Raw genomic sequence first — 21,687 nt, 5'->3', positions numbered from 1 at the left:
GGCTGCAGTGGCACGGCCGCCCGCTCGCACACGCACACGCACACGCACACACTCGCGGGCGGGGCGCGGAGCGGCGGCGCTCGCCCTCTCTCCTCCGTGATGTCAGTGCCGAGCGGAGGGAGGGCGCAGCGTTAACTCTTTGCCTGCCCCGAGCCCCGCCGGGCTCCCCGGCAGCGCTGCCCGGCCCGGCGGCATCGCCCCTCGCCTCCCCGGCGGGCGCCTGGCCTTGCCCGGCCGGGCTCCAGCACGCTCCCGGGCCATGGAGGGATGCGGCCGGAGCGCGGGGCGCCCCTCCGGGGGGTTCCCCCGCTGCGCCTCCGCACCCGGCGTTGAGGCTTCTTCCCCGGGTTTCGTTAACGGTGGTGGAGCGCCTGGGCCATGTCTGCTGGAAGTGACAGCAGCCTACCCATTTAGTCATTGATGTGACATATAAAGGCACCTTACATAAACTGTGTGTAAAATAGAAATAGATATCACATGGAATCTCGCTTTACGCTCAAATATTTTTGCATGTGGATCCTGAGTAGTGTGTAGCGTTGTCATGGGGCCTACCAAACGCAGGACCATGTTTTGAACGCGTTCTGTGTGCCTAGATAAGCGAGGGGATTCAGAAGCAGCAGAAGGGCTGAAACGCTGGCGGAGGGACGCACTGGTGCTTTGTAACAGCCCTTATTATGTGGACACAGACACAGCCAGCTTTTGTGGACCTTTTGCTAAGGAGGTATTTAGGCTGCTAATGCCGGCTCCCGAGCTGCCCTGGCCTCCAGAAGGATGCTGAACCCCAAACAAAGATGTGAACAACAATGACAACAACCAACAACAAAGTCACGTTGACTTCAAGCTCCGTTAGAACAGCCCAGGAACAAATCAATGCCTGGCAAGCAGAAAAGGACAGAATCGGTGGAGAAGGATACCACATATAGTGGAGAAGGGAAGGGGGGGCAGCCAGCAGCTATAAAAAGATACCTCTAAGGACCCCTTCTGCAGKCTCCTCCTCCTTTTAATTCCTTTAGAAGTTAATTCCTGTTCAAGGGAAGGATGGGCAGCTCTGTAACAAAGCGGATTAGCCAGATACAAGGTTTGTTCTAACATAACAAAAAGTTATTACGTAGTAATGAGGTTTAGTTAATAGATTCATGGACTTTAAGGCCAGTGGGATTCCTCTGGACATCCTGCTTGCAGAGCAGAGGCCACAGAGCTTCATCCAGTGATTTCAGCTTCCTGCCTCCTCTGTAAAGCTGCAGCACAGAGCTTAGAAATGCAAACCCYGGTCCTGGTGGGCAGGCAAGCGATGGAGAGGACACAGCATCCTTGCAACAGTTGCTTCAGTGGTCGTTTTTCCTGTCCTTTGAGTGTTTATCTGGCTGGTTTCACCTTCAATCCATAAAATCTCATTTTTCCTTTTCCTGACTCCAGTAAAGAGRTACTGCCAGTCAGAAATGACTTCCCTGGTCAGRGCTCTCTAAGTTGTGATCAAGTCCCCCACACAGCACTATGTTTCAGCTTGTATATTCCCCAGTGTGGTACTCTCCTCATCTTCCTTTGAATCTATTGCCACTGGCACCTGAGTTAGCATCTGCTGAGATGACTGGGGCAGCTCAGACMTCAGTGCTGTCATCATAAGCTTTCTGCAAACCCAGGCAAAGACATTTTGAGCTGGCTGCACTTACTTCACATGTTCAGTGTTTCCTTTACAGGCCCGGCAGCTAGAGGTTTTCCTCYGTGGAAGGAAACAGAGTAGGCCAAGCTGTGCTGATGCAGTTTGCCAGCCAGGTCTGCTCTCACCCTTGGCAACACTTTGGTGCACTTTGGTGGCCATGGGGACCAACGATGGTTTGRCAAACACTGAAATCGCCCAAAGCCTTTCACGATCAGGGCTGGGAAGAGGAATGCATCCTGGGAGCTTGTGGGTAGCTCAGAACAGACATGGCAAATGACATGAAATCCCCCCATGTTTCRTTGCAAGCTCAAGCCTGAAATCAATCACAGAAAGAATAATTTGGGATTGCTCATAGTTTGGTCTAAGCAAGGTGACACTTAAAGGCTAGATTTGGGGTACATTTAGGATTTCCATTCAAGAATATGGGGAGATTTGATAGAGCCTTGGGCCTTGACCTCCCAGATCATAGACCTCAACCATTTGAGACAGAAATGTAAATCCATTAGCAGCAGYAGCAGCAGTAGACTGTTAGCCTTGGTGCATCAGGCCTAACTTATTGAGCCAGAATGTATTATTTTCATGATCCTGTGCAAAGCAAAACCCATCACATTTGGCACAGTTCTGGCTGTTAACTTTTAAGATTTATTACACAGTGCCATGGGGCCCCTGTTCTCCAGCTTTTTGTGAGTCCAAAATTTCCGTGAAGCCCAAAGGGACTTCTGCATGAGCAAGAAAGGCAGAAGTAGAATACTTTGGTTTGGCAGTTTTTGTTATTTCTAAGGGAGGAAGATCATAATATGTAACATATTTAATTGCATCATACTTTTTTTTTATTATTTGGGGAGGTCCCTGTGTGCATGTCCTTTGAGGGGCTAATGGGGCTAGCCTTCTGCTTTGCTATATCAGCTGGCTTAGCTGATTCTTTCTTTTCTTGTTTCTCACCCTCCTAGTAGTAGGTTTTAAAGAGCATCCCAGCCAGAAAAGGGGGAGCAGGGGCCCTAACTCCTTTTAATCTAGYGGGTGGTATAGAATTATGTCGTGGTGCCTGCAATGATAGGGAATGGGTTTCAAGGACTACCTTTTCTTTGCACTCCTAGCACAGGAGTCCATGCAGCACTCTGCAGCTCAGAAACACCATTCATAAATCTATAAAGATGTTCTGCTAGAAACAAAGAGAGCAAAAGATAAAAAAAAAAACCCCAAAACGTAACTGCTGCTCTAAATAGTCCGAAGGACTGGGCTATGAGGAATCCCTCCTTCCCCAAAGAAAATCATTTCTAATACTATACAGAAGTGACATTTACCCCTTCCTCATTTTCAGGGATGGCAGAAGCCTCATTTTAGATGGCAACTAGCCATAAGAACAGAGCTCTACAAGTTATACAGGCCCCCTCCTCTATTCCCCCCGTGAAATCTGTTTTAGGCACAGATACTAGGATTGGTGTAGTAACTTGGCCGACACTTATATAAGTTGTCATGCTAATATAGTTCTTGAAATTGCAATTAAAGCATGAAACAACATTTGGCTAAAAAAAAAAAAGGTTTGCTTGTAGCCGAGCACTGTTTTGTCCGCCCAGCATTTCGGCTATTTAGCCAGCACAAGGGTTTTCTGCTGATGCTGACATGTGAGATAACGTCTCTGCAACAACCCGCTGTAACAGGACATTTCCTGTGCACCTCCCGGAACCCTTCACAGTGGCTAACGTGGTCAAGCATGGTCTTTTGGTAATGTGCAGAAGGACWTAGGGTGGGCTTGGTTTGGGCTCTGCAATGGCATGACTCCGTAGGACCGGAGTCTTTGCTAGCCGACTAACACACGTTCTTCCCAGGGGACTGAGTGGTTTGCTTGGTTTGGAGACAGGGCAAAATGGCTCAGCCAGATCTTCGTAAATGCAGCTCCAATCGGCGCTGTGACGTGCGGCGGTACGTGCGCAGGGACAATGGGTCTGGGCTGATGGATAGCCCTCGGGGGATCGCTGGGTTTCCATCTTCTGGCTTGCTGCCTGCCAAGAAGGAGGAAAAGTCACCCAGGAATTCCCCCACGCTGGTGAGCTGCGCTTCCCTGGCGGGTGCGTGAGGCTGTGCCTCCCCGAGCAGGGGCCGCTTTCCAGTGGCTCTCTGCGCACGCGTGCTCTGGCATGGCCCTGGGACTTGAAAGGCACAGTAGGAATGGATATCTTATATTATTTTTTTACGATTACGATTACCAGAGGGATCGGAAGGAGGGGTTGGGGGRGAGGAAGAAATTGCTCTTTAAAGCATTCCTCAGTGGGTTTTTTTCAGCTGCTTTTGTTCAATGAAGAGCCCACAGCAGAGGCCTGTCATTCTGAGCTGGAAGCGTGTTTGACGCTCCTGTCTCCACCGTGTACCTGTGGTGTATTTGCTGCAGTGCTGATTACWTTAACTTCTGTGTTTATAAACATTTTGAATCAGTGCAGAAGGCTGTGCTGAACAGAATTTTAAAGCCAGCATTGGTTTTATTTTTGCTTTTTCATCTGTAAACACGCATAATGCCTCTGCAGCGCAGTCAACAATGAGGGATCAGAGGCGCAAAGGGCTTCCAGAGCTGATTCTCTGCTTGGCTTCACTCCTGAACTCTTCTGATACAGCCTCCTACATGCTTACATGCACACACGTACATACGCACACATACACACTGCACAGGCAGCAGACTCTCCTTCAGATCGGAAAGCACTATCCTTGCAGACAGCAATTCAGTGTTGATAGTCACTCCTGTCCTGCCATTCTCTGGATAGCACCAGCAGTTGGAGATGAAATCAAGTCTGAACTGGAGAGAAAATTGCCTCCCAGTTAATGGAAGCCGATACAAGTTCTGAGCAGTCTGCAAACAGCGGCAGATTCTCTGTCTCTCCCTGTCAAAGGGTTTATAATGGCCTTGCTGCAATGCTAACTGAACACCTTAACCCGCTCAATACCCACAGCACCCCCTTGCGAGGCAAGAATTAAGCCATAATCCTCATTATACATGAAGAAGCCCAGGGACATTAGGAATCCCAGTCCTTTGGAAATCAATGTGAGTTCTGCCACTGGTTTTGGTGGGAAGAATTATGCCTGAAAAGTGCCAGGCCAGTGCATTTGGAGGGCCCCACATTTTGGAAATGCCCAGCAATGGCTGATCTGAGTGCTTTTCAATATAGTTAGCCACAAAGTGGGGGTGAATTTGGGCAGGATAGATCATGCATGGGTGAGACAAATGCAGACACCATCCATGACTAGCTCTAAACGCTGCACCATGCAGGTCTTCGGTCTAGTCTTTTCTTGGTTTTCTGTGCCAACCCACAGCTTCCACTCCTGCCATCAACAGTACAGTTACTTCTGGGAGGTGTTTTTACTCTTGAGTCCTCTCTGAGCTAGGCAGAGGAAGGAACGGAGGCTCTGCCTCTTGACTGGTCAGGCAAAGGGTGGCAAACACTTTTTTTTGAGTGTTGTTGTGGTCCTTCTTGTCTTACGGTTGCAAGACCAGGGTGCACATCTCCCTGTGCAGGCAGCACCAGCGCAAGAGGAGAGGTGTATCTAACCGTACCCTTCTCAACACAGGGACTATTTGGGCCTAGTTTGGACGAGTGAGGTGGAATTGGCCAGAGGCATGTCCGCTGCATGGAAGGAGACCGTTCCTGGTGGAGCAGACTGCCTGAACCCCTTGCTAGGAAAAGGACAGGCAAAACTGGCTGGTGCCTCTCTCAAAATTCCCCGCTGGAGCTGGAGAGCAGGCCCCAGCCACGGATGCGGCAAGCACAACTGCCGAGCACCATCTAGTGTCAGCCGGGCCCGGCTGTGCGGCTGGGTGCCCGCGGAGGCAGCGACAGCCTGGGCAGGAGGGAGCCTCGGCTCGGTGGGACAAGCCGCTGGTGCCAGGGGAGGGCACAGCCACCAACAGGCCAGCTCGCTCAGCCTCAGTCAGTGCTGCCTTACACCGGCTCCGGATCCGACCCCAAACGGAGCTGTCTCATTCCCGCTCCCAGAGCTTTTCTCCAGTCAAGACAGGCTCAGGGAGCGCTGAGGCATGGTCGTTCCCTGTTGGATATCTCTCTCATGGTAGAGTCTGTGTGTATGTGAATGTATTTAATGTCAACAGAGAACAGTTGCTTTGGCAAAGCTGTTCAACTGCTTGATAGAAGGAGTTATTGTTTCTCTTGATGGAGCTGACATCTAAGAAGGAATTAAAAGGTCTGTTTTACTCACACACACACAAACACACAGGCTTGCACTTGGGATTGTGTATGTATGCATATACATGCACAGAGGGCCAACGCTAGGCAGAAAATTAAACACAGCTTTCACCGAGATACAATGATATAGAGAAAGAAAATATAGAGAGGAAATATAAAAATGAAATCAACAGAAACATTTCAGAGGGCATGTGTTCCTGGCATTGCTAATGAGGTCCTGCAAGGGAAATGTGTCTCTCTTCTGTTCAAGACTTGTCTCTCAGCTTCAACATCTGAGCTGATACGTGCTCCAGCACTGGCACAGCTCACTCCGAGYGTGCACAAGCCTCAGTGGTTATTGTATTAGAAAATAACATGCATTATTGAACAGCACTGTACCCCTGCCCTCCCTAGTGCCTTGGCAGTGCCTGTGCATGGCAGGGAAGACAGGACACAGAGCCCCAGACCAAAACCCAGAATAACCTCCTGACTGAAGGTTTTAGAAGCAACTGTGCAGCCAACCATGGGGGAAAAACACAGAGGATTTCTTCTGAACTGGAAATTCACTGAAATGCTCTGGTCCGGATTTGAATCAAGATCAGATCTTGCTGTAAATTTCCAAGTAGAGATAAGCCCTTTGCTTTCGCTAGTTGGACAAACAGGCTTCTTTTCTTGCAGAATCTCTGCTGGGACCTGGTCTCAGGATCATGGAGAGAGAAGTCAGGAGGTTTGCAGTGCATTAACTTTAGTGAACCTGGAGTAAATCCAGCACAGCCATGGGAATTTGTAGTGCAAATCTGGGGTGGCTTTAGCTGGCTCGCTGCTGTGAACACGGAGTAACCCCAGTCGGCCACACATAGGGCCCTGAGCAGCGTGGGGGCTCCCTCCAGCTCTGTGCCGGTGTGGATGGACACAGGTAGTCCAGGGCCTGATCCTGGATGCTGCAGCTACTCGCTTGCAAGCCTTGTTAAGATCCACATCCAGGTGGGGAAACATTTCTGCTGCACAAGCCRTTTCCCCATTAAATCCTTGCCGTTTGCTTCTGAGGCATCCAGCAAAGTCTGTCCTCTCTCCCTTCCTTCTCCTYTTTCAAGCAGGCCGTTAATTTCCGGTTGTCACCGACAAGCGGTTTCTCCRCAAGCAGGGCCCTCTCCCGCCTCCGCCAGGCGAGGCAGGCATCAGCCTTGTCAGCACTGCAATCGGCTGCAGGAATCAACACATCCCGGTGATGCTGATTGATCGCCYCTAGGTTGTCAGAATAAATACTTGATAAATACAGATATGAATAATACAGCCTGAGTTTACCTTGTTGGCATTAATGAATCTCCTGTTGGTGAGTGGGGTGGGGGTGGGGGGGGACAGCTAGGCTGTGCATGCAGTGGAGGTTTCTTGTGCATGCTGTTCCGCTTTTCCGGGGAAAGCAAGAGGTTTTACTCCACGCAACGCTTCAGTGAACCTTTTAATAATCCCCCTTGCAGCCAATATTGTAAATGCCAAACTGTGCCTGCCTGATGTCTCTTCAGAGGAATTCTGCTGCAGTCTGAGGAGTTAGTGGTGTGAATTTGGAGGGGCTCCAAGGGAAATGTTTCTGTCAACCTGGAGTAACTGCAGTGGGGCCRGCGGGAGGACATTAATGCTCTCTCTCAGAGGACAACCCTGTCCTCACAGGCCAGTTTCCTCCTCCTGTCTAAAGCTCTGATGGGAGCAATCTTTCTCCTCCATCCATGAACTTTCTCTTCCTCCTGCAGATGCTGGAGTGAAGAGGTCATCTTCCTTGTGCTGAGCTCCTAGGACATCGAGGGGTCTTTCCAAAGATGCTGGATGGGAACTCTTTGCCCAGTTGTCTCAGTTGAGATTTAGTGATATTTCTGGGTTCCCAAATGCCCACTCTCATGAGTGACAGCTCATGCAGCATCTATGTTGAGTTTCATGGTAGCAGAATTCGCTGTGTCTTCTACCGATCTGGAAGGGGGAGGAGGCAGAAATCTTCCACCAGAAGAAATAGACTCCTGAGTTCAGCCTGTAGTTCTGGCACATATTTTCCTGTGTAAACTTTTCTGTGTTGTTCAAGGCCAGATAGGGCTCAGTTGTAAGTTCTTTCCTGATACAGACTGTTGGGATCAGAATTTACTTTGTAGCAGAACTACCAGCTCCTGTCTATGATATCTATTCTCTTAGTCTATCTGAGCAGCTAAATCCAGATCTGCATCTGAGTCTTCAGCATTTCATGCCTCAGTTTACCACCAAACAACGTGTCACAGCTAACGGGGAAGTTTGAAGGCCAAAAGCCATTAGTGGTTGCAACATGCTCAGCCAGAGCTTGGATAAGTGATTARATGGTTTCCATCTCGAGCATTGTGGGAAATTGGACCTCTTTAGAGGTGACGTGTTGTGAGATGGATAATAGCAGGGACAAGCCGTTAAGGGCTTTGTGTCCTTCTGTGGGCAGCAAAGGTATCTTTTATCTTTCAAGATAACCTGAAAGGAGCGGCACTATGGTCTGACGCTATTTGTCAAGTGATTTTTTTTTCATGTGTTTAAATACTTTCACAGTGTCTATTAATGAAACTTCAGTGACCCCGGGGCTCCTGAGGAAATCCATCTGCATCTAAGTGATGGAAAATGAACTCATTAATGGCTCGGACCTGTTCAGTCAATATAGGAAATCGTTCCCTAGAGATGAAGGACAGTATGGGAAGGGGCTTGGCTAAGAGGGTTTTATCCTCAGGATGAGTAGGGGTGGGTGGGTAGGCAGGGAGCATAGGGCTGTGACTGATGAAGAGGATCAGATGGGCTGGGAACATGCCTCATTTTTACTGCTAACTGCAGAGATTAGCAGGGCTTGCTGAACTGAGGTACTTGTGCCTGAAGGACATGTGGAAAGCCTGTGTCAGATCTGATTGCAATCTCTCTCTACTTCTCTCTTTCGTGCTCATACAGCACCTAGCACCACGGGAGGTCTTCTTTCCCTTCCTTCCTGGTCTCCCTCTGGGGAGGAGAGATGTCTCTCCAAAAGCATCCACCCCCAATCCCATCAAACCTAATTTCCTTCTGTCACAAATGATTCAGCATGGGGAGGGAGACTAAAGCTCCTGAACGCTATCACACTATGGATAATAACTGATAATAAAGGCCAACGCTAACAGCAGCTTGGAAAGTCATGCAACAGGTRACTGGGTCCTCTGGAAAGTGCTTGGGAGCAGAAGATCATGCCTGGGTAYCTGGCAATCTGCTTCAGGAAATGGGAATTGACCTGTGTGGCTTTGGAGACCCATTCCTCCTCCCTGAGGGGGARGGTATGCAGGTGGGGAGGAGAATGACAAGCTAGAAGAGGGAAAGAAGGGTAGAGAAAGTATATTTTTTTGCATTTGGGGATGTGGTGTGAAAAGCTGGTGTGCAATCCTCCTGCACACACCATCTGTGCACTGGCAAAACTGTGTGGGGTCTTTTAATAGCACTGATCTGCCCTTTTGTCCCTCATGCAGGGCAAACAAGTACCATGGAGATGGGAACAGAGCATCAGACAGCGTAAATTGGTCTTGTTCTGCTAGCTTCCACAGGGTGATGCTGATTTTCATTACAGAGGAGGATGGCCCAGCGAGATCAAAACAACAGGGATGACTGTACTTTTACTTAGGTCCCTTTACACACACACACCCCGCCCCAGCTTTGGGGGAATTTCCCTGATTTAAAGCAGCTGAAACTTCAGGGAGTGTATGAAAAAGGCAAGTTTGGAAATGTGAGCAAAACCTTCATGGTGCCGAAGCAGCTTTGGATGTCTGCAAAATGCTTTGAGATCTGCAGCAGCCCGTTGCCCAAGATGAGCAGTTTTATTACGATGCGATTGCTGCTATGCCCTGCAATGATTCGCACATCCAGTGGGTCAGATCCTCAGCTGACAGAAGCTGGGGGAGCTGAAGTGATTTACATCCACCGAAGATCAGCTGCAGCAAGCCCATATTATACCATTTGATGAAGTCTGCACTCTCTCCCCTTGCCTTTAGTCACTAAAATCTGCTTCATTAACAAACTCTCCCTAATCACTGCTTCTGAGCAGTAGAGCGCTTTGCCCACCGGGGCTCTGCATGAAGCTGCTGCCCAGGGATTGTTCCAGGGAGCGTAACGCACGCTGCAAGCTTCTTTAATGACTTCGCTTCTCCTTAGCAAGTTGTTGGAGGATACGGAGCAGTGAGTCTGCAAAGCTTGCTCTGCTAGGAGTCTCTCATGGGTGGCTGGATGTTAGTTGGGAGTCTTCTCACTACCTGAACAATGAAATATTTTCCTTCTCTAAACAGGCCATAGGTTTTTTAGCTAAAGGCTTTTTTGCAAAGTCAGAAAGTGAAGACTAAGGGGCTGGTGAAGGTGATACTTTAGATTTAAAGAATGTCCCAGAAAGAGTTTAGAGGTCTTTAAGGAATTCATTTTTGTGACAGGATTTGGCTGAGGATTTCTGCAAAAAAATCTTCCAGGAAATACAGTTTCCTGGTCTGGAAGCAATTAGATTTTGGCTACCCCTTGCAGGAGGAAAAACTATGTATCAAAAAGAGCAGGTTCAGACCTGGAAGCATGATCAGGATATGCGAGCAAATGTTCTTGGAAATCCCTTCCTCCCCACTGAATTGTGGCAGGATAGGGATGGGCAGAGGGATGGAGCAGAGAAACAGGAGCTATCGAAAGAGGAGGGCGGGAGAAAGACAAACAAGCAAGACAGAGAAAGAAAAAAGCAGGAATGGAGAGAGGTGGTGAGGAGGACTGAAGATGGATAAAGATGCTTCCAGGGAATTTGACAGCAGGAATGCCGAGGCAGCGGGATTCACCATCAGTAATTATCATTGTGCTAAAGGCAGTTAGAGGAGCAGCAACGAAACATGTTGGGGAGAGGTTAGGAACACCAGTTTTAATTATGAGGAACAAGCGATCACAAACACTGAGCACATCAGCATCTAGACCAGTCCTGCTGGCAGCTGCAAACGCCGAGCAGCTCGTTCCCCGCTGGCGGGGGGCTGGGGACAGCGGTGCCCAGCCTGGGGACGGCCACCCTCCTTCGCACACTGGAGCTGGGCGAGGGCAAAGCACAGCTCCAGCTTCCCTCTCCTCCAGGATTCTTTACTCTGGACTGCATCTTTCCCCATTTGGTGACACGGTTCTCCACGAAGGGCCCCCAGAGAGGCCAGCGCCTGTTTGGTGGCAGGCACGTCTGGTACCCGCCAGACCYAGCACACGGGGATCGTCGTTACTTGTGGGTGGAAGAGGCGAAGGGGGAAAGTCCTCAGCTCTGCAGGGAGCACCTATGAGATGCGTCACCCCCGGCTGGGCTTGGCTAGAGGCTGCCAATGCTCTCCGCCTCTGTGGGCTGTGCTGGCAGCACGGAGAGGGACCAGTGCCCAGCCTGGGGATGCAGCTTGGTAAGTGTGATTTAAACCATTCTATTCCGATCCTGGCGAGGAGCCATTTGTTTGAGATGTAAGAGTCTCCCCCACACAGCCCTTTGCAGCGGCATTTTTGCCATGGGGAGCAATATGCTCCTCTAAGGTGCTGGGGGAGCAGCGAAGCTGTGAGGAGCAGCCCAGCCTAGCATTATCCTGTGGGTGGCTTGTTTTTCATTCCTCCYACCCTCTCAGTGATGATGAGGCCTATTTTTCTCCCCTTCCATGTGCAGAAATAGCTTGCATTTGTCATAAATCACCTCGGCTGCAGATGGTGAGTCACTGGTTGATCAAAGGCAAGACCCTCTTCTAGGTCTSTGGGGAAGAGCTGATGCCTCAGCAAATGGTTAAGAATTGGTGGTAGATTCCCTTGTATTTAACCRGAAAACCTAACCTTCGCCCTCCCTTCCCCTCCATGCCCCCTAGCTTGTCTAGTGTGAATTGCAATTTTAGTGACATGAATGGAGATACCTTRCTTAGGATCCTCTTTCTAGATACTCTGGGCCACAGGCAGTAGCTTTCTGCCCTAATCAAGAACTGTGGAGAACAGCAAGCTCAGGCGGATACACATGAGTGAGTACGTGTGCGAGGAACAGTGGATAAAAAAGGACATAGAGAGAGTCACCACGCTTCATGCAATAGCAGGCAACGAGATGAGAAATGCAGAGTCCAGCAGGATCAGCATCAGCTAAGCACGAGATTGGCTTGAGCTAGTGCACTGGGGACAGAAGCTGGGGTGCCGGGCGGGATGGACCACAGGCCCATGACATAATTGCATATATGAGGACCCAAGTTGTAGCCATTGCAGCATGGGAGGAGGTGGCACTGAGTGGGAATACTGACTCCGATGAGACAAGAAGTTGTAATATGGCAGTGAGGAGAGACCAAGCCCGAGCCCRTGTGCCAGCTGTCATGATTACAGTGTCCTGCTCAGGGAGAGAACTGGGTTACACAGGGGCAGAGGATGACATGAGAACTGCCAAAGGAATGAAAAAAGGCCCTGAACTGATCCTGTACACTACATCCTCCTTTCCTCTCCACACSCCCTCCACATCTCAAGCCGACCTTTCTGGGAAGGAAGGGATCAATGGCTCTTGAGTCAGAGACTCAGTTGAAAGCTGAGCAGATGAAGGGTTTGCCATCTGTGAACAAGTTGTTCTGATTGAATTAGGGAACATTTAACATTTACAGATAATTAGAAACAGCCACCCATTACAAAGGGAGTGAGCGGCAGCAGGGAGAAGGGAAGCTCTTGAAAGGAGATTGGAAGCTCCRTGACACATCAGCCGGGGGAGCTTTTCAGACACAGCTTCTGAGTTTTCCCAAAAACTTTGTGCTCGTTACATCCCCTGATCTTGGGAGCCAAGTACCTATCTGTGTTTCTTTCTTCTGTCCTCTACCTTTTTTTTTTAACTGCTTTTTGCCTTTTTCTCCCAGCCAACGCTCAGCCGGCTGCCTTTCTGKGTGACTTTAAGAGGATGTCCTTTGGTCCTGCGCTGGGCTGTGAAGCGAAGGAAAGGAAATGCACCGCTCTTGGCCTGGAACTGGAACATGCAGCTGTGGGGAGAAACCTCTTTGAACAGGCAGGTCCCTACGCTGTCCTGCTCTCCGCACCAGGACGAGTCTCAGGGCTGGTGTGCCAGGCACAGCCTTGCTTYGCCCTCCACGTAGTGCTGCCTGGGCGAGGGGAGCAGCGAGGCCGTGCGTGCTGTGCTGGCCCACGGGCCACTTGCAGGGGAGCTTCAGAGTCCTGCAGGGCCAGAGAGAGGGAGCATCGGGGCTCAGGGGGCAGACCGCTGACGGGACTCGCTTCATACACCAGCTTCTCCCCCCTGGCTTTCAAGATAGGTGTAAAAGTCCTTTGTCCTGGCTTTCCTATCGCCTCTGCAGGGTGCACCTGAACATAAAGCAGGTTAACATTTTGTCAAGCTAGCTTTATTACCTAGAAATGAAATACAGTTGSAACAGAAAAGTAAGAATTTTTGGATACAGCTTTCCAAAAAAAAAAGTAAAATATGTAAAATACTCTCTTTGCCATTCAAAAATAGCTTCCCACTTACAATTTTCTCTTTTTTATCTTATGTTTGTTTAATGTGTTTTTACATCAACAATATTAAGAAAAACGTGTTTCTCATCCTTTTCTTTTGAGAGAAAAAGAAGCTAGTGAAAATTTAAAATTCCCCACAACACAAAAAGAGATGATTTCCTTCCAAAGTTTCCTCTGAAAAATAACTGGCATTTCTCAAGCAACTCAAGCAGTAATTGCACTTACATCAGTGACGGTAATTGCATTGCATCCGCTGCAAAGAGTTACCCAAGAGGTGAAATCTGAAAGCTGCAGCTGTCCTTCCACTGGRAAAAGCCTCCGCCCGGGCACTTGGGGACTCGACTTGACCCCTGCTCCCAGCAGCAGGGCGACTCCACGAGCTGAGGCGGCTGCATGCGCCGCCCCGTCCCCGCCAGGATTTCTGCACCTTGCACTTGCCACGCCGGCACTGAAACAGCCCTCAGCAGCTCCCCTCCTCCCTGCAGAGGATCTGCTCGTCCTGTGCCAGGCCATCATCCTCCCGCAGGCAGGCAAGAGGATCCGATCGGGGAATAAATACGCGTGTGTGTTTGTGTGAAGGTGGCTGTCTCCTGCTTCCAGAGAGGCTGCCACCCTCCGGAGCATGCCGCCCCTCCCAGGCATTCGCAGGCCTCGGAGCAACAGGGATTRGGTTTATGATAAATGGCAAAGGAACCGCTGAGGCTCCTGTCWCTGTGATTTATGTCATGGAGCAGCGTTAACAGAGTGAGGCCAGGCTCATCTCTCCCACTGAGATGGAGGTACGTGGCTCCCAGCGGGATGGCAACAGCTCCCCGAAGCCTGGACAGGCGACGCAGAGGGGAAGGGAGAAGTGGGAAGCTGATGTGAGCAGATGCAGGAACTGCAGAGTTAAAAGGGGGCTGGGGCACGGAGAGGGACTAGCTCTGGGACAGGGTGCCCGTGTCTGCAGGAGGTCAGCTCAGCCCGGGGGAGCCGAGGACAGGGGATGCTCACTCGGGGGCAGGACAGCAAGAGCGTGAGGTTGCCTGCGCAGGGCATCCTTGGCTCGTCAAAGGGCTTGAGCTGCGTACATTTTTCTGCCCTTGCAAGACTGATTTTGGGTGACCAGTCCTGCTACAAGGAAGCAGTGCTACTTATTCTGTRGCTGCACAACCAGTTTTGTCCTCAGCTGGTATGGGAATAGCATCTTTTTATTTTTTTGGCAGGATATGAGTGAAGGCATTTCTAAGTGGTCCTAATGCAGGTACCTACCCAACAGTCGTGTTCTGAGCAGGCACTTTTCAAAGATTGGGAAGAGACAGCTACAACAAAACCAAAGAGCTTGTGGATGACACAAAGATAGTATTCAGTTTCCTTATAGTTCTTTGGAGGAAATAAATGGACCATCAAGATTTTCCACAGGGCAAAAAGTATATGAAAAGGTGACTGGGAGAATGGAAATGAGAAACCACAGCTGCAGCTTTCTGCACAACTTAGAACCCAGCTTTGTCTCCCTTCTTTACCAGGGCTATCCCTAGCGGGCGATCCGTAGGACCCTGACAGTCACCTAGTGGCATYTTATTACAACTACAAGCATATGTGGCGAAGAAGGGGTTGCCTGGGGAAGTGGTGGGCCATGGTAGTAGAGAGATGGTTCTGCCCTGCAAGTAAGTAGCAGACTTCGGTCAGTGGGAAGTAGAAGTCCCGGTCCCCTACACTGGCATCAGCCTCGTGAAAGAGGGAAGGGAGAGATCTGTAGTCTAGCAGTGTTATTGGAGAGTCAGGCTGAATACAAAAGAATTGCTGCAGACGGCTCACCCTACACAACCCCGTCCCACTGCCACCAATCCCTCTCCCACCATTGGTGGGGAAGAGCAGGGTATGAAGGGCTGCTCCATGCCATCGGAGACAGAGGACACGGGAGGGGGGGGGGGATTTGCACATCCAGGCTGGGAGCATGAGTAAATGCCTCCAAGGGGGTGTCAGACACAGTTACGGTGACACATGATATTTATAACAGAGTGTGGGGGAAGGTGTCACATCACATTACGCTGATGCTCCAGCACCAGAGACTCAGGGACGCACTGCAGAGTGGGACGTGGTGAGGGGCGGCAGGGAGGAAGACGAGCTCGCTCTGCAAATATTGATTCTTCCCCGGAGCCCCGGCAGCGTGGTGCACCGAGGCAGGGGTTTCCCAGGAGGTGGAGGTGGAAGGGGATGCCTTTCTTACAGCCGCCAGCGTGCATGCTGGTGTCAGCTAGCCCCATCACCTGACTCCTGCACTCCTGCGCCTGCCCCTGTCCTGATTTCCAAGGGGTGGTAGAGCCTAGGGATTAGAGAAGGCGTGAGTGAGAAAGAACCATTAAAGCCAAATCCTTTCCTGCAGAAGTATCCGCCTGGAATGCATGCACGTATAACACTTTAACATCTCCCAGAGCTTGGGTGTGTGGTGGGTAAAATGGTAAAAAGCCCAAAACAGATATTTTCAGTGTCCTTAAACACTGCTGCAATGAGCATGCCAAGAGGAAAGCTGAAGCCAAGGATCAAGTCTCAGAGCAGTGGTTTTCCTGTGCAGTCGGAGGAAGCCTGGGTCCAAATGCGGAAATACCCTCACACATGGTACCGAGAGCAGTGGGAGCTTGTACACACACAAGCACACTTTTAGACACCAGTCTTCTGCTCTTTCCCACTGCTCTGGCAATGGTGTGGTAAAATGCTGATGCAGCATGGCAATCACCAGCCTCCTGGGGCTAATTGCCTGGGACTAACTTTTGACAGCTGCCGTTTCTCCCCCACTGCCAACACGCGACCATCTCCTGAGAGAGCAGCTGGCACACGGGTAGCCCGCACGTGCCTGGAGCCTGCTGCTTCTCCCCCGCTCTCTGGTGAAGGTGTCTGGTGCGGATCTGCAGGTAGGCGAGCCCTGTCCCCACGATGGTGAATGCAGCCTGGTGGCCACTTTCGGTGCCTGCAGGGATTGATATTCTTTCCCAGGGCAATTTGAGGCCACTTCTAGCACTGTGGCTCTATCCAGAAGTGGAGACCCCATCCCTGCTGGCACTGGCGTGCCAGCTTTTATTCTCTTGGGAGTGCAGCTCTGCCTGCTCTTGCTTGAGCGTGAGCGCGGGTACATGTGACCTTGGCCCCTTTGCTTGCCCTTACAAGCCTCCAAGCACCCGCCGCACTGAAGCCTCTGGTCCCTGAGTGGAAGTGGCAGCAGCAGCTGCAGGCAGGAGATACAGGCTCTCCTGCAGCTGGAAGCCTTCCTTGGGAAAGGCATCTGGCTCCTGCCGCCTCTGTAACGCGGACTTGCACGTGTCCATTACAAGAGAAAGTAACYATTCATTTTCCTAGGGGAATGAACACTCTTGACCTCAGCCCTAGACGGAGCCAGCCCTGAACTCCCATGGGCTGTGCTCACCAGCCACCATGYGTGGAGATAATCAGCAGGCAGACATCGAGATGCCCTCATTAGGATATCGCTCAGAATGAGGCTCAATAACTTGAGGCATGCAAATCTTGACATGTGGAAAGTGCCAGGAGGGTTGAGGGGGAGAAGGGCACAGGCTAGCATGCAGCCCTGGCAGGGCAAAGTGCTGTAGCTCCTTAGATGGTGTGGTCCTTTGATGGCACTGCTGTCAGAGCTGCTGGTAGCTCTGGGCCGCTTTTGGAAGGAAACGGGRCTACTGGAACAGCTGGAAGCATGCYGGTCTCACTGAGACCAGGATGGAGGAAAGAGAACAGTCTTGCTAAGTGAGAACCATTAAGTAGGTTGCAAACTGTGCCTGCGCGGGATAGGGGCCTGTTTGTGTGCCTCTCTACTGCGACATGTGTGCACATCTGCTGTGGCATGGGCCGGCACCTGCAGTGTGGCTGATGCTGGAGTGTGGCTATATGGGGATACGCATTTGCCTTTTGCATGCTGCCTTTGCAGAGGGATTGCAGAGAGGCACAGTGGCCATATGCATACAGAAAGCGGCTGAGTCCCTGCACACCCGCTCCATACGTGGGTGATACCGGACTGCCCTGGTCGTATTTATGCCAAAGTCTGAGTACAGACACCATGTCCACGTGGTGAGATGGGCTGAGGAGTGATGGCATGTGTGTGGCTGTAAGGCATCACGTCTTTCTGCATCTTGGTCTGCAGACGTGTTTGTCCGCAGGTCCCTAACATGTCACGTGCGAGTTAGTGATCACATGAAAGCTGAACATTTGGTTCGGATGTCCCTGAATATGTGCGTGGGTTAGCCTGCTGTGTGTGCCTAACACATGCATTTATTCTATAAGGCAAATTCTGCAGTGTGCATATGCATGTGTCTGTCCATTTGCCGTACACCCAGCCCTGACTTGGGGCCTGTCGGCTGTRTGCCCATAGGAACGGCATGACGCAGCCAGCCCTGTAATGTGGCTGCTGTTCCCCTGGCTACATAGGCAGTTTAAAGGAGGTCGTCCTCCTCCCGTTACAGCCTGTGACTAAGGCAGCCTGGCATTTACCCAGGATTTACTTGGACACTCTAGATCCAGCTGAACACTTTTTTTTTTTGGTTTGTTTTTCGTCTGACTTCATGCCCTTTTGGTGATTGCTTGTAGCCTCAGTGCAGAGGAGGGACCAGTCCTCGCTCCTTTCAGAGGAAGGAGAATCATGCAGCATCCACCAGATGCAGACAGACCGAAAAGAAAGCAAGCAAAGGAAAAGCCCCATGCTTTAGCTGTCCTGGAAATGGCAGGTTCTTTGTACAATCCCTTTGACTTYTCAGGGGAAGGTTTATTTTCTCCTTTCTCATTACAGCAGAGTTTCCAATGTTCCTGTAAGTTTGGAACAGCCCAGATTAACTGTGCATCCTCAGCCCCTGATTAGCTCTATTTGCTGTGTTGTTATTGACCTATGCAAGAGAGAAACTAGGTCAAGCCAGGCTGATGAGGCTAGATCTGGCTCTGTAATATAAATCAGTATGAATGAGGCCATCCCTTCGCTGAGCCATCAAATCACGCTCTGGGGTGGGTCGCCTCCAAAGTGTCCAGGGGACATAATTAGGAACTTTCCCAAGCTGTCAATCAGAAGTGCAGCGTGGTTTGGAGACAGAGGGAGGGTAGATGTTTTTAGAAGCTGCTCTTTGTTTCAGTGGCGAGGGGTATTTCAGTGGATGAGGCACGGTCACTGGGGTGGCTGCAAACGCAAATGGCTCCTGCGTGTCTGGGGCTCCTGCACAAAGTCTCTCCATGGAGGGAGGATGGAGGCAGCTGAGAGAAGCCTGCAGGACTGAGATCAGGATTTTTTACAGGGGCAGGAGGGGAGAAGAGAAACTTTTACCCAGCTTCCTTGCCAACAAACCTTGTCGATGGAGAGGGTAATGGCTTTTGCCATGCACAGCCAAGTGCCATGCAGTATTGAGAAGCCRTCTAGACTCTCTGCTTCTGGTAGCACTGACTCTCCTCTAAATGTTGTCACTCCTGGTTTGGTTGGGATCAGCTTGTGACCCAATCTGCTGCTGCTGAGCTAGTCATCCTGCTCTAGGGAGAAAGGAAGAGGGAAGGCCTGCGAGAGGCTGGTTTCAGATGTACTAAAAAACCCTTCCATCACCRTATAAAAGCTCTTTGCAGAGAGACTTGGGTGTCTGGTGCTAAAAGTTTCCAGGACAGGAAGCAGGGAGCAGCCTCAGCTGGTCTCGTCTTTGGTCTGTCACATGCTCGGCGTGAGATGTCACATAGCATTAGCTTCACTTTCGGTGGGGCGGAGGTGGCTGGCAGTCTWGCTGTGACAGCTGAGGACTCGCAGAGCCACCCTGCGAGGAGGAGGCAAGGCAGCAGCATGGGAAAGCAGAGGGTGCTGAATCCCAGACGGGTTGTGGTGGGATAGCAGGGGACTTGGGACGTACCGGGGGTGGAGGAGGCTGGAGTCCTCTACACACAGAGGGCAAGGCAGGCTCTCCGTGCTAATCATGACAAACCACAGAGATGGTAGTGAGTTGGTTAGTGAGTTGGTGGCCAGGCAGTGGGGTGGCAAGGGGCAGTGTCCCTGGAGAAGGTCACCCGGATGTGAAAAGCCAGCTGGCATCTGCTTTTCAGGAAGCAGGTGGTTTGGGCCCTGGCACGTCCGCCCGGGGTGGACTCAGCAGTGGTAACAGGTCAGGATGTTTTCAATGCACGGAGGGAGGCAGAGGTCTTGGCATCAACCAAAATCTTTGGGGATCCTTTCTAGGTGCCAGGCCACAAAAGCCTCATTCTTCACCCCCATGAATATGTGCAGTCCCTTCCAGCTTGGCAGGATCTGAGGGCGTTTCATGTGTTGCAAGCTGCAGTGTGGGAGCACCTTTAATGGGATTATAGGGATGCTGCGGGAGGCAGAACCCCACCTGCTATGAACAGGAGCAATCCACTGCCTTTTATACAGTAAATGCTATTCACTGGGGGGAAATCTGGTCAGGAAAACAAGAGGAACATCAGTTTTTATGAAGAGAGACAGAGCTGATGAGGCCTGGCTGTTAAAGGCCTGCTGGAGACATACCCTCCACCAAACCCAAATGTCCGGGCAGCTGAGTCAGCCTCCAAGGAGACAACACTGCCCGGTTCAGTCTGGAAGATGCCACCTTCCCTGGACAAAGCCAGTGGCTGATGGGAGCACCGTGAGATGCCTCTCTTGCAGGGTAGGAGCCGGCGTAGGCATCTCCGCCTGTGCTGCTTCCAGACCTGCCTCTCGTGGCTGAGCACAGCGGCAGCCCCGTGTGAGTGATGGTCCCGGCTTCCCGGATGCATTTACATTCCCTTTGTATGCTGCTGTTGCCTTCCCTTCTTTATAGCTGTGATTTACTGACGTCACAGGCGCTGCATCACGGAATTGAATTTACGGGAGGCTGAATTTATGATTAGAGAAATGAACCCTTCACCACTTCTTGCTGGCTCCCCCCACCGCCTTTTCTGCACACACGCACACGCGAATATGCACCTCGCTTTGCTCCGCACTATAGCAACAGAGGGGGGAAGAGAGGCCTTGGGCAACCCAGGTTCCCAGAGGATATCTGCTTGTACGACTGCAGACAGAAGTGAAGGTACCAGGGGAAGGGTGTATTCTGTGGTTAGGCAAAGGCCTGGACATCCTGGGCTCCCAGACTCTGTCTGTACATCTGCAGGCTGGTGTAGCCCGTGTGGGGGCTACACCACGCATGCGAAGCCACGCGTGTGAAGCAGGACGCCTGGGCTCTGCACGCGCATCTGGGAGGAGGAGTGGGTTGCAGCAGCAGCCTGTGAAGCAGGACTGCCGAGTTCTTTGCTTCATATTAACAGTCCTGTTAACAGTGATGGGTTCCTACCTTTGGGTGACTTCCAAAGCGTTCCCAGCAGGCATTCCTCAACCTCTCCATCTCCTATCCCTCCCCTCCAAACTTTGCCYGCTCTCCAGCTGAACTTCCTTATAAACTGGAAGATTGGTAAGCCACACAAAGAAGGAAGGGAATGAGAAACAAGAGAGAATTTATAAGTCGTAACTCGTAACAGGACACAGCTCCATGCAGCTTGAAGCATGGCTTAGTTTGTGCCTGGGCTTGCTGGAACATCTCCATCCTCGGGAGCTAAGTCAGAACGTCCTCTGCTCCCTGCCTGGGGAGGAGATGGCTTCTGCACAGAGTGCACTTGTCTCTGACAGATCTCCTGTAAACAGCCTGATGGCCTGATGTCAGACACGCTGAAAACATCTTTATCAGGTATTTTGCCAAAGGTCCCGGGGGAAGCTGTAGGAGAAACCTTGGTCAGCAGAGATTTTCAGGCACAGGCTGATCGGGATTCAGGCTGATCGAGACTGAGGCTGGCTAACCCAAAGGTTTGGTTAGACTGCTAGCTATTCATGAGAAAAAGGAGGTCTGTGTTATACCACACTGCATCACAAACTGCGCTGTCTCTCAGCAGAGGAACTTTGCTGAGGTATTCTAGGCGGTGGCACCGAGGAAAAGGTTATATTGAAAATGGAGCAGGTTAGAAGAGCTGTATGGAGAAAGGATATCCTGCTCCATGGGAAGGTGAAAAACTTTYTTTTTCAAAATCAAAATCCTGATGGTTTTCATCAGTCATCAAACCTGATTTTTTATGGGATTAATCACAATGATTTAGTTTCATGTAGGCCTTTTATATTTTTTCACTACTTTTGCACATGCGTTAACTATCTTCCCAATGGAATGTCCCTTCATAACAATAATCCCCAAAGTCTTCATTTAAAAGCGAAAGGAAAAAAGTTAATATGTTTCTTTTTCTCTGTGATTTTTATTAAGTGAGGAGAATCACCCTTGCTTTTTCATGAACAATTTTGGGTTTTGTTGTTTGTGGGAGGCTGAAAGCAAAACAACTTTAGTGGGTATCAGTGTTTCTCTGGTGATGTGCTCATTTCTTTCCAGCCTGTGAAAACAGACATCCCTGTGC

Source organism: Apteryx rowi, unplaced genomic scaffold, assembly GCF_003343035.1.
Source record: "Apteryx rowi isolate R43461 unplaced genomic scaffold, aptRow1 scaffold_356, whole genome shotgun sequence".
NCBI classification, from domain to species: Eukaryota; Metazoa; Chordata; class Aves; order Apterygiformes; family Apterygidae; genus Apteryx; species Apteryx rowi.
This window is presented reverse-complemented; position numbering follows the sequence as displayed.